A 14,801-nucleotide genomic window follows, 5' to 3' on the forward strand; every position below is an offset into this window, starting at 1 on the left:
CGTCGAAAAGTAGACCCATGTTAAGAGTGCTATTAGTTGACCTGTCTGGTCTTTATTTTAAGTGTTCAAGAAAGAAGACAAAGTATAGGACTTGAATTTATGATTTTTGATGCTTTTGGCGAGATGTCACAATAAAATCCTCAAAAGAAAATATTTTGATATTAATCCACAATGTTATACAATTACAAGTTCATCCATGTATAAATCTTGTCTATTCTTGACTCGGGGTGTTTAGCTAGCCACCCATCATTTTAGACAGGTTGCTCCTAGTACACACAAAATTAATGCATGTGAAATATGCTCAATTCTAAAAGTAATGCTTGAATAGGTTCTGTGAACTCAAAACAAGACCAGACTAATAAACAAAGGTTATGTCAATAGCTATTTGAATGAACTGAACCCAGAAGGGGCATAGGTCTGGTTTATATTTTCTGGGTCAAATTTTGGACAGTCAGTTTTGGTGAAAATGACAGGCACTTGTAAAATCATAGCTAATACTCTGTTTTGGCTGTGATATCCAGCAGTATTTTGTCCCAAAACCCAGGGAGGGGAGGGGGGTTCTTTGTGGAAATAGGTATATGTGGATATGTTTGGAAGAAGCGGTATGGGGATGTGTTATAAACATGTTTTTGACCCCCCCCCCCCTCTGTAAACCCTGAAACTTTATTGACACCCCTTTCAAAGTTGTGTTTTCTGATGCAAAAGTTCCAAAGTGCTTTTGTTCAAAGCAAATGCTTGCCTTGCTAATTTTGCATAATAGTTGGTCTTCAACTCTTCCAGACTGTGACCAAATTCAGAACAAACTTTAAGGATGTTTAGGGATATTGATGTTTGGCTATTAAAATCAACAATTTCATTACAGCATATTATGTTATGCCATATTGTTTTGTTCACTATTTATATTAAGTTGTAATTAATTAGTATTTGTAATTAATTGCTAAACCAGTAACATGTTGTCAATTAATAAATTCTCATTAAGAGGAAACAGCATTCATTCATGTATGTCCCCTTAAAATCAACTTGAACTTTCAAATAGGGAGTGGCAAAACTGATTGTACCAAACACAATCAGCTCTTTCATTGGCCATATGTTATTATTCCGATCTGGATGAGAAGCAAACTGGAAAATAGCAGGTGCAGGCATTCAATACTATGATAGAATACCATGCTCAACAATGCAGACCTCATTTTCATAATTGCAGGGAAAATGTTATTTGCGGGTATTTGGCTGGATGCACACTAATGTAGAACTTTGTCAGCTTCTATTGGCTTGACTGTTTTTTCCTCTTGCATTATCTTACTTTGTGAAGGAAAATTCCAGAGAAAAACCGGGGAAGATCAGTTGGTATTAACAGGCCAATACTGGAGGACGGCTTTTTCTGTTGAACTTTCTCTAAAAATTGGAGTACTCCGGCTTTTTTATTCCAATAGGAGAACGCTTATTTCAATATTATTCAAGCCATATTCTGTTTGTATAGGAAGTCTGCAAACGGTAATAGCTTTGTTCAATATGGGAAAACTGATACCTTCTACTTCCTTCTTATTGCTGCTGGTGATATTTGAAGCATTTTCTATCACCCATAGCTTTGATGTCACAGAAACTTCACCAACTTATCTACCATGTTGGTTTGAATTGCAGCCTGCGAATAACAGCGCAACCAAGCATTTAGGGAATCTTGTGAACGAAACGGACACTGTGTTTATTTACATCAAGATTAATTTTCTTAATGCAGAGTTTGAACATAGCCGATATCAGTATCTTCAAAACACAACTGATGTTATCAATGTGCTTTTATTGGGTATGGGCGCAAGAATCAAGGGCGGTTTCTCCTCCAAGCACCATTTGACTTCGAGACAATATCGCTAGGAACATTGAGTCTTGGGGTTGAGAAAAGTGAGACCGTAGATATCACCATACTGCCTGAAAATGATACTGGATGCTTTATCAATCAAACTGATGATGCACAGCGGATGAATGCAGTTGCAGAACTGTTATTGAATCTCACTTCGACAGGTCAAGAACAAAATGACCTGGAGATACATTTCATGCCACATGTTTGTCTGGAAAAAGAGAAGGCACTTGACATGTACAATAAAAATGAATTTTTGTTTGGCAGTGCTCATTCTGATTTACAGTCACAAACATACTATGATTGCAGGATTACAATTGGTACTTCAGTTGAACCTGTACTTGTACACAAACATGGTTGGGGTAATGCTTTCAGAATTGTTGGAATTTTAATCACATTGTACCTGCCGTTAATTATTTTGCACATCTTGGTGTGGAAAAAACCTCCCCAAGAAAGCAGCAATGGAACCAAACGGATAGCGCTTGACACAGATCTGATTCCAGTAGGTCCTATCTATTCTGTGTATTATGCTGAATATGACCCGCAGTTATGTTCAAAATGTATGAAATTTGGCATATTGTTATTTAAAATGTTAGTTTGCCTTTCAGTGATATCTTTATTATTTCTTATCAGTTTTTTACCTTTTCTGCCCAAAGTTATTGCAATGAAATTCACAGAACAGTTGTATGATGATCGGCTTAAAGCGTACAAAACAATGAGCGATGTAGACTTACTGGAAAATGCTATATTGTGGACTTGTGGTCATGCTTGGCAATTTTTTGCGCAATCTACTATATTTTATATAACTATTACATTGCCTCAAATTACAAAAAATATGATTTTAAGCCCAATTTTAAGTCTTTTTGTAATACTGACCATCAAAATCCTGCAAGTTTGAGATTTCTGTACGGTGCCCTTTATCAAAGCACATCATATGCCTATAATCCAATTGCATTTTGGGACAACATTATCATGCCAACTTCAGATTTTCTAATACAGTGTGGAAGCGAATTGAAAACCATATGCACAAGTATGACTGGAGAACCTCTATCAATATTATGGAATGTGTTGAAATTATTTTTTTGTTTTTTTATATTAGTAATAGCATTTGCAGTGCATGTAATTTTCTGGGTACTTGTGTGGATTATAGTAGCATTTCCCATCATTACTTTCATATGGATGCCAATAGGTGTTAGGAAGTCCCACCAAAGAAGAACAATATTCCGTTCCATCTTGGCAGTAGCTTTATCAAGATTGCTTCTACTGTACACTTTAATTTTTACAGGTTTAGTTTTATGTACATGGAACATTCAATATATTACTGAGGTTATAGGCTTCACCCTCATAGGTATGATTATAAATGCACCTACTGTACTACCCATCTTCACAGGGATTGTTTCAGGCATGGGTTTCATTATTTATCAGATCACCCAATTCTATGATGAGTATCATCAAATGTATAAAACAATATTTGAGTTAGGTATTGAAATTCAAGAAAACAACAACTTGCAAAAACTTGTAGTTGAACATGACGAAACAGGTACAATGACAATAGAAATGGATTTATTTCTAGGTGTTGTAGAGAAATATAAACCAGTACTGAAATCCTATATAATACTTATTATAGGATTTGTACCATTCATTTTACTCATGGTTTTTGTGTGGAAAGTATTGGAAACTGTTGGTACGGCTAATCTAGGTACAATCGTTGAAACACTCGATTTATTTTATTCAGCCATCTTCATTGGATTTGTTTCTGTATTTGTTTTTGCATACAAAAGTTCAAGCTCTAAGGACTGTGACAAGATGGCAATGAATGCAAAAATTAAAAGAGATTTAATGCAGTATTGTGAGCATGGATCCTTAGATTTGGTAGGGGAGAATCAGGATATAGAACAACAAGAGCATAGCATCAATAATTCAGAAAGGCAGCCCCTTGTACAAGTATCGGATGAATTCGAACTAAGTAGGGAAAATATGCCTCTTATTGAGTCGAACAATCCCCAATATGGCACTCAAAATGATTCTGAATGTTAAGATGTGTGGGTGTACCACTGAACTCACTGAAGGGGGAGTCTGTAACCATTTTGAGATGTGAAAATGCTAATTAGGCAAGGTCAAATTTGCTCCCAAAATTAATAAAGAAGAGGTATTTGATGAGGTATTGCTATCCTTAAATGTTGTATGGCAGGGATGCCAGATTTTCTTCAATTGTAGGATTTCCTACTTTTGGTACTCCAAATTTCTGCACTTTTATTTAATTCAACGTACAGCTCATTTACAGGTGTAAAGTTTGGACATGTGTAAATATTATAAAAATAGCAAAAGGTCAGATTATAAGATTGATTGAGTCCTGTTTATCAGGGACAGTCTGTGTAGCTCAGTGGTTAGAGCGCTCGCCCCAACAAGCGAGAGGTCTGGGGTTCAAGTCCCGCACAGGCAGGTATGCCAATTTTTGTATGCATGTTTTCACTCTGGTATATCTGCCTATGCATGTCATGTTTCCATTTGTACATGTAAATTCATGTTTAATTGTGCTAGTGTGCGATGCGTAATTCTTCTTTCCCCTGTATATTGACATATTTATAGAATAACGATTAAGTATCATTAATTTAATCTTGTGCGCTAGTTTGTAATGTTTTAATGTTTCCATGTTCCAGTGTATGATGCGTAAGCCTCTTCCCTTGTTTGTATAAGATCATACAACTGACCCGCTGGGCTGGTCACGTGATATCTCATGCATGGGACCGGGCCATCGGGACGATAACTAGCCGTCTATCACATGACCAGCCCAGCGGGTCAGGTGCCTGATGAAGTCTGGTGGTTCCAGATGCAAAGTTGCAAAAAAAGTAAGTTCCAGTATTAGATTAATTCCAAAACTCTGATCACATTTAGACTACAATGGAAGCCGGGAATGGAAGGCTCTTGTAATAATTGGTGCATATTAATTTGCAAAGATTTTGTGTAAAGTTTGAAAAATTATATTTTAAAACCTTCAAACATATCAAACTTTTTGACCCCTTGAAAAGTTCCCCCTGACGAAAACTTTTGGTGTACTCCTTACCTTAAAGCAATATTGTAACATGTGCTGAGGGGGGCCTCAGTGTTTTTCAAACTTCAGATTTTTACATGATCAAAATATTAGTTGAACATTTTGAGCGATGTTTATAACCTGTGTGTACATGATGGCGTTTGGGATGTTCCCAAACAGTTCATAATTTACTCATTTAGAGGTGTAAGCTGGGACATGTGTAAACATTACAAATAGAGCAAACAATCAAGTTTGGAAAAACTTAACCAATTCATATTATAAAATTATACATTATGGCTTTACGGGTACATGATGCCGATGTATTTGTTGGTCAAAGCAGCCATAAAAATAGATTTTCATTATCTAAATAAATATATTATTGAAAATTAACACTTTGATGTTTTGCAAGTACATTCTACAAATCATATACTTTGAAAACTTGCTTGATTTATTGTTGTTAAAGGAGGATTTTGTGATCCTAGCATCCTATTTTTATGACATTTTTCAGTAGATATCCACGAAAAAAGCTTATTTCCAAAATTTCAGTTGATCCCGATTTTTGCGTTTATGAGTTATGCATGATTATGTGTATTACACTGCTCCATAGACAATGTGTTGTAATTTCGTTCTGGTGCACCAGAACGAAATTCAAATTTAGCGATATTTTTGCTAAACTAATTAATCTGCAAGAAATATTTGGTACATAAACATTATGTAGCCAGAGGTATCCAGTGGTGTATAAATCTCAACTTTTTTTGGGAAAAGTGGGGGGATGAGGCTGTGGATCACGAAATGCCCCTTTAAGAGGCAGTCTCGCTTATTATGTACGGATTTGCGATACAAAAAAAAATAGAATTGTCTCTAAAAAATAATTTTGGTAAATATTAGCACCAATAACTCACATGTAAAATATGAGCGTGCACAGCGCCCTCGTTCAGCTTGAAAAAATTCTTGAAATTTCAGCCTCTCTGAGCCTTACATGCAAATGGTAATCTTTGGAGGTGCATAACATTGTGCGCCATCATCATCCCAACCTGCATTTTGCATTTTTTTAAAGTACCAAATGGTTACATTACAAAAACCAAGAAAAAAATTGGGATCTTGATGGCGACAAAATCAGCAAATCCAATGATTTGATGAAAAGTGCCCTCGTGCAAACTTCAAAGCATCATAATGATGTGCTGTATAGTTTTATGTCATGTTATTTGCATATCTCTGAATGTTAATGAGCTAATTTGCATATTTTGCATACATTTTTTATTAATCCACTCTGCAGTTTAATCGCAAAGGCCGATCAACTTCAAACATGGTATGTGGATTGGAAATGGTGGCCTTATGTGCTATGTTGTGTCATGTTATTTGCACATTTCTGAATATTAATGAGCTTATTTGCATATTGCATATTTTGAGTATTTACAAACACCTGTGTGGGGGCCACCTTAATTACGAACTGCGTAATTCTAGTTAAAGTTATTAACCCCACTGGCTAGTGATAAAATGATTTTAAGGTACAGCCCAGAAAGCATCTCTATTTAATTTAGCCATGAATTGCTTTATTTGTATATGAATATAATGCTTGTAATGGATTGTAATTGTTTTATTAAAATTTCTTAAGGGAAGGGGTTTGAACGTTTGGACAGTATTTATTGTGGACATTAGAGCACATCAGACATATCGAATTGCATTCTGAATAAATTACGAAGAATGTCCTTCTGATATCAAATAATTTTGATTTTTTGAAATTCGCAATATCATTAAAAATTGATATTTTTTATATATAACAGTACTTGAAGTAAATTTTATAAATCTGATGATTTATACTTAATGTGTATGTAGGTGGGATGAAAAGCCGATGATCAATTGAAAATTTTGACCTTTCGTATTGAAGATATGGATTTTTTTCCCAAAACACAAAAAAAAAAATAGGTCTTTTGGGAAAAAAATCCAGGTCAAAATTTTCAATTGATCGTCGGCTTTTCCTCCCAGCTACATACACTTTAAGAATATATCATTAGATTTATAAAAATTTATTTTGAGGACTGTTATATATCAAAAATTTGAAAAATATCAAATTTTAATAATTTGTCATAAAATTTGTATTATATCGTGAATTTCAAAAAATGAAAATTATTTGATATCAGAAAGACATGCTTCATATTCAGAATGCAATTCGATACGTCTGAGGTGCTCTCATGTCCTATAAAAAATACTGTCGAAACGCCATAAACGCTCATTCTAGATCCCTTAAGTATGAGTGAGTTTAATGTAAAAAAATGATTATATCAGATGCAGTCAAATAAAACTCTTAATGATGCCATGGACAAGCAAATTCTGCCTTATTTTTTGTATCATTTTTACTGTGTCAAATGTTGGACTTAATGTTGCACTCTTTAACCCTAGACCTACCAGCCCCTCACCCAAGATTTTTTATCCATCATAAAAAAAAACACATGTGTTTACGCCAAAACGACTTGAAGCTAATCATAGATCCATCCTTTGCACTCATTTTAGTGATACAATTTTTACTCCAGCACCTTACACCAGCCATCAAAGATGACCATGGGGGAGGGGATGAGGCCTACCATTAGTTTTGACAGTAAAATCCATGGTTTTCATTTGTCACTCTTGTAAAATTATTCCAAGAGCTACGGACTTTTTACTTGTTAGATAGGTTGAAATCAGGTGGTGGCCGCATTGCATTCTCTAAATTCAGTAAATTTTCATCGTCAACCGTGTAATTGAATGGGATTATTTTGAAATTTTAAAACGCTTGAATTATCACAAACAAATAGGCCTATATTGATAAATAATATAAATACAAGCTAAAACCATTGGGGTTCGATAATGAACCCCACAAAACTAACCGAGTATATTGGAAATGCCATACGGCCGGGCGGTTTCACAGGTTGCCGGCTCGATCATGTCATCCGCCGCCTGGTTGAAATCACAGCAGCTGAAGGGAGTATCCCATCATGCATTGCAGTATATCTGCATGCCCCATAGCAAATGTATACAAAATATAAACAAGAGCCGCTAAGATATTGAAAGCTATGGATAGTTTCACAATACTTCAGGGGTCATATTTTTGCAAACAAAAGTCTAAGCTTCTCCGATTTAAGTGAGTAATTGAAAGTTGAAGTGAAGGAGTTTGTGTACATTTTCTATGGCAGATTCAGTTCTATAAAGGTACTGCAAAGCATAATGGGATACTCCCTTCAGCTGCTGTGGGTTGAAATAGTATCCCCTTTTATATTTAGGAGGAAATTCTGTAAAAGTCCCATGTTCGTAGAATTTTTAGCCGAAAATCAATTTTGCCTTTACTTTTGTACATAGCCAGAATTCCCCAAATTTGCATTATTTCAATTATGATGTCATAGCGACTTTATGTGGGGCATGTTTGTATTTATTTTGGTATCACTGAATAGAGAAGACCCATAGCTATACATTGTTACCAAATATAACGGCATATGACATTTATAATTGAAAACAACCCCCCCCTTCGTAGTCTGTGTTACAAAATATGGCTCATAATTCTACATGTAGGTTAGTTAATAAAAGCATGGTTATTTTTACTGCGATGAATGAAAATTATCTTTGAAATCCAACAACAATGGGAACTATATAAACATATTCTTGCATTCCCATAAGTTTAGAAATGTTCCTCAAATCTGTTGCCAGTTGGGGGAGTGCCCTCAGCAACCAACTCTAAAACTTGCCAATGTCAGGCTTCTTTCCATTTGAATTTGCCAACATCACACCATTTTCCACTGAAAATTCAAAGTTTTATTGAAAGAATTGTCTTCATATTCCTATTCAACGGTAGTAAAACAGTTCAAAGGGAAAAATAAATCAAACAACCAACTGACCCTTTGAATTGGTTCCCCTTTAAGGGCAACAGAACAATTTATTTTGTTGGCACTACTCAGTTTTTGAAAATTACAAGCAACATAATAACATCTTTTATTTGGTGATTGCTACAAATCAAAAGAATTCAATTAACCCTTTTCCACTTTAACATTTATTACAATAGTTTAGCCAATTTGTCACTCTTTTCATTCCCTGTGATGAGACAGGATGCCCAAATATGTAAATACAATGTTAAAAGTGAAATATCCAACCAGAGGCCTGTTTTAAGGGCATTTGACCCAAGGGCCAACTATTTTTTGAAGCTTGAATAAATTACACTACTAAATATAGGTAACAGCTAACACATGTTTTTACCTAGCATTGAACAGGGCACCTGTCTCATTAAACCATCCTGTACACAATAGGTGACAAACTAGCTGAAATAGACAATAGCACCAAAAGAAAATACAAACAATGAATACAGTATTCGACCTAATTAGTGCCTCGGACCTCGGTGCATGAAAAAATGAGTTAAATTGTGAAATGAAAGTTACAAATGGCAATTTATATGCAGAAACATTGGAAATACAGTGTATAGAGGCCTTGCATGTGACGTATCATTCAACAAAAGCATGATTGCAATCTACCGTGACAGTTCGTCTCACACACACATAACCCTGCACTACGATCAAATAGGTTGATGACAACATTTGATTGAATGGACTGTACTCCGCCATAACTACGGTGAAGGACACTGGTTCAAATCCTTTGTTTGGAGCCAATCGATAAAAGAATGCATGGCCTCTATATGAAGTCAAAATCATCACAATCCTAAACTGGTAGATTTAGACAGTAATTTCAATCAAACATTTGATGGAATTTTAGTTATGTGCATTGCAAAGGGGGCACTTAGTCAGTTGGTACAAAACTGTAGGGACTCTTATTAGAGGAGAGCACTAATTAGGTCGAATACCCTACAGAGTATATAGACCTTATCGAATACTATGTCAATCGTTCTCATTTAAATAAAATTCAGCCCTCGAAGAGGCCTCCATGGGGCAATTTGCATGATAATCTAAAACAGGTTGTGGATTCAAGCTAGAGACCTGTCCCTCTGACACTTGGAACTTAGAACCAACATGCCATTTCAATTGTTATACCATTCTGGTTGAGCTTATTCGATAGGGTCTATACATAATTGAAGGTGAATTTTTGCCAATAGTAAAACAATGCCTATGTTAAATGAATTTCACCTTGTGTAATTTTCATTAATTAGTTATCAACAAAACATGCGCTTGAATTTCAGATTAACAAAATAGCAAATTTAACGGACACTATAGTTATTCAAGGAGTCAAACATTTTGCAAGTAAGTTAGTACCATATTCATTCCATGCCATAATGAAAATTGATACATGGTACACCAGAAAATCTACCAAGAAACTTGCTGGCGCTTGCGTCCTAATACCCATCAAACAAGGTCATGTGATGCTACACAGGCTTGGTTAGCGAGGGAGGTACTGACATTTCATGATATGGTTCAATCAACCAATCAGAACCCCACTTATGTTTACGTTACCAAAGTGCCAAAGTTCTCTGATAATTATTATTTTATTACTCTTTGCACCCATCAGTTCCACATGAGAGGAATATAATTAGATTTCACCCCATGATTGCCTCTGGTGATGCGTCAACATCCCCTCTTGCTCAAGTGAAACTGGTGGGTTTCGAGTAAATAAATAATAGTGCAAGCTAATGTAACCATCTTGCATGCTGCCGATGATGTGTCAAGGTAGTTAAAAACAAAAACATATAACATAAAATTTGAAAAATGCAGAAGTAAAATTGTTTTATCTTAAATGCTATTCATATGCCTATATACAGTGCACTATTCTAATTATAGCCATTTTTGATGCTTTGCAACTTGTTACAATCATACTGTAACACTTAAAATTTAGGTATTTTTACACAAGAACTAGCGGACCATTTAACCTAGAGGTCAGCAAGTACAATGTTTCAGTTCCATTACTCACAATATTTATAAGCATACAAGTTTTAAGGCAAATTGTACATAATTTGACACAGCAGTTAGCAAAACCAAACAGCATAACCTGTTTTTAGAATCAGTAATCATGTGTGACAATGTTGGAACATTTTGTGCATTTTACACATCCGGGAGGCAACTCTGAAAACCCCACATTGCTAGAAAGGGGCGGGATGGAGATGGAAGCACAAAATCTATGAAACCATTGTATTGTATCCAACTCTGCACATAAATAAGGCTTTAAAAAAAAAATTGTTTGATTGGCGTAACATAAAAAAAATTTTAGGGTAGGTAGGTCGGGATTCTTTTTTTTTACTTTTTTTTAATACTTTTTAAGCTGTAAATTTCGTTTGATAAAGGCTTTTGAAACTTTTTTTTTTTTTTTTTTTTTTAATTTATTTTTTTTTTTTTTTTTTTTTTCAAAAAAAATTTAAAAAAAAAAAGTTAGGGTCGGGCCTAATTTTAGGGTAGGTCGGGTTATGCCAATCAAACAATTTTTTTTAGGCCTAATGTGCATTCCTTCAAATTCTCAAGTGTCCCAACACATTTCACCCAAGATTGTGAGTCCACTCCTGGTTAGCCAAAATATCATAAAGCATCTTTCCGTTTTGGCAGTAGATAACCAGAATTTGTGAGAAACTTGCAGTCTCATATTCGCTATCATAGACATGAGACCCCGCCCGAGGCGTTACCATAGCGACTGGATCACACTTTCATGAGAACCGTAATGGCGATATCAATATATGGAATTTATTTATCAAATTTTTTAATTACCAGTCATATTCAAGACCTGAAACCTCATGATTTCAGAAGGAAAAAAATCTTGCAAAAGCTTACTAGGCAGTGAAACCCATAATAAATGGCTAAATCTTGATTTTCAAACAGCAGAACATCGACGTGTACAGCGTAGATAGCGTTGTTATGCAACCGCTTTATCCATCACTACGGAAGTAGTTGTGACCTCGGCAGGAAGTGACGTCGGACTACGAAAGCGAATAGTTAATGGATTGCTGTAAAGTCAATCCTATCTTACTCATGACTTGCGTAGGAACACCATTATCTATTTACTTGATACGATACACCTACTAGCTCTACTTGAGTGAGAGGGGTGTTAGCATTTACCACATACACATTGCTTTACATGGTGTCATCAGTGTTGCCAAAACTTTTCAGTGCCAAAGGAATTCTCAAGTAGCCCAATTTTTGAAGCTTCCAAAAAAGCACCCAATACCTGATATTTGGGCGGATTTACCCGAATTTAGAACGCAAATCACCCAATTGGGCGGAAAAGCACTTGACTTTTAAACTTCCGGTACTTACTAGGAAATTACTGACCGATCAATAAATGGTCACAAAACCCATTGTAATTGCAATATGGAGCTTTAGAGACACAAAACCTTTATAAATCGGGAAAATACATCAAATTACTGCCGCGGCCTGACACTGTCAAAAGTAGCCCAATTTTAGGCAAGTAGCGGCATGCTTTTTTGAGTAGCAGTAAGTGATCGCCAAGTAGCCCAATTGTGCGCTTAAGGCACGGCGTTGGCATCACTGGGTGTCATGCTTCCCTGATTACAATGTGATTTTAAATAGCTGACAACACTATCCCCATATACATCACTGCTTATCAGCAGCCTGGATAGAGGATCGACTTCGCGATGAACATAGACATTGAATGCGTTCATGCCTCAACACCCCTCTCAACTAGATAATCATCTTTGGTCGAAAAGACTACTGACTGTTAACTTAGATACAGCACACTAAAATAAACTTCAACTTTGGTATAACAATGTGGGATATTATTACACTATGCTTATAAGTTGACAAACTAACCCCAACTAATACATTTTGACTTAAATCAGCTATTGTCCCTTTAACAGACAACACTACCAAGCCATTGTTAGCTACAGTAAGCCAAAAAATTAAGGTACCAGTTATGTTCACCTCCTGTATATCCTAAACAAAGACAAGATATGTCATAAATGGAACCAGCAGCCAATAGCCGCATCTTTTAGCTCGAATTTAAGCCCTCATTCGTTGAAATTGTTCAACAAATAAAGTCACGGCGATCCCAAAACCCAAGGAAGATACCAAATTAAAAGTTGCAGTTTGCTGCATTAAATGCCCTATTGATTTGTACACAAAGTGTTCGTGAACAAGAGAACTAGCGCTTAGCGTTAAGACCAGCGTTGTGCTTTCATTGATTAGAACACAAAAGTGCAACTTTTGATTTTGTTTCTTCATTAGGTTTTAGATCACCGTTTCTTTAATTCTCAACCAATGTCAACAAATAAGGTCTTAAATCAGAGCTAAAGAGTACATGTATTGACTGCTTGTTTTAATTTTGACATATTTGTCTTTATTTAGGATATAAAGAGGTGAATATAACTGGTACCTTAATTCTTTGGCTCACTGTATATGCCTGATTATAAGATTATAAGAATTATATTACAAATACAAATGCATAACCTTAAAGGCACTTGAGTTTATTTACATGTTGTTTTTTCCTTCAATATACTTATGACAATTGTACCTTGGGATGTTTTCAAAACTTAGCTCAAATGGCAAACTCCAATTATGATTCATAATCTTCCACAAGCTTGGCAATACCTGAATGGACTATAGTCCGTCAACTCAGAAGTACAAAGTAAATAGACCTTGGAAACTGGAGGTATGAGAATTAATTATTTCAGTGCAATGCGAGTGTAAATACTTCTTTGGCGCGGCAACTACTGCAGGATTTGTACTTGCCGAGCGCACCACGCTCTTTATGCGTCACATTTTTTTAACATGCAGTGGGTGTGATGCAAAGCATCGACCCCAATGCCACAGATTTGGTGTGTACTTCTAGGTTGTAGCAGTATAGGGGGAAAGTCTGTGGAATAAATAGTTGAAAAGCTTGACAAATATTTGAATGGGCTATTCCATTTAAAATCCACAATACCCCTGTGGTAGATGTTAGAAATAACATCCACAGGGGGAATATGATTTCAAATGGAATGAACATATTATTAGGTAGCTTCATTTGAATTTCATACACTTTCTGCGAAAGATTCAACCAGAATCTTCCACAGAAGGAGGGCAAGTTTCAATTAGAGTTGGTTAATGTGCTAATTCCATTTGAAATTCATACTCCCTCTGTGGAATATATCCAAAATGGATTAACCCAATGACCAACATGTTGCCAAACAAACTTCTCAAAATTTCTCTGCAATGACAAATCACATTTGATGACAAACCTGAAGGCACAGTCATGAACCCTGGATGTATCAATCTCAAATACATCTCGGGGATCATCAACTCGCACACAAAATGCATTGTGTTCCATTTCATTACACATAAAATAATTTTTAATTTGCTTAATGGCCTGAGCTTTCGATCCTAGCATGATCTTTATCAAAGGCATCTTTATCAAAGAACCTGCTAGGATTGAAAGCTCAGGCCATTAACCAAGTTTGAATTCAACTACATAGGCCATTTTTGTGGATAAGCAGTTTCCAACAGCTCCTTTTAATTTGATAAAATAATTTTGACTACATCCCAGGGTTGGTCATACTACATTAACACACGCATGCCTTTTCAAATTCAAGAGATACATGTACCATTTCTTTGATATCTAGTATTTATATACAGCTTGCAGAAAACTTAAGATACCCTGTAAAATAATAACCAAACAAACATATTATATACAGCTTTGTTACTTCAAGACTCACTGCAAACATATTTTTATCTTTTGAGTACAAGGACATATCTGCAAGAGATCAATAGCTGCATCATTAAAGAAGGATGGTCTGATTTCATCACCTTGGTAAAATGACCCCACCTACAGCTTTTGATACTGATACATCTATTCCTTTTGATATTTTTGTAAGAGTCAAAATGTGCATTGAAGGCCATATACAATACAGTGTTCTTACAAGATGTACATTGTGGGCGTAATTATGAGTATAGAGCAAGATTGTGGGCGTTTTTGAATTGTGGGCATACTCCCACAATGAAGATTAAATACCCCAAAGTGACATACTGTGTACCC

This window comes from Amphiura filiformis, chromosome 4, assembly GCF_039555335.1.
Source record: "Amphiura filiformis chromosome 4, Afil_fr2py, whole genome shotgun sequence".
Lineage (NCBI taxonomy): Eukaryota > Metazoa > Echinodermata > Ophiuroidea > Amphilepidida > Amphiuridae > Amphiura > Amphiura filiformis.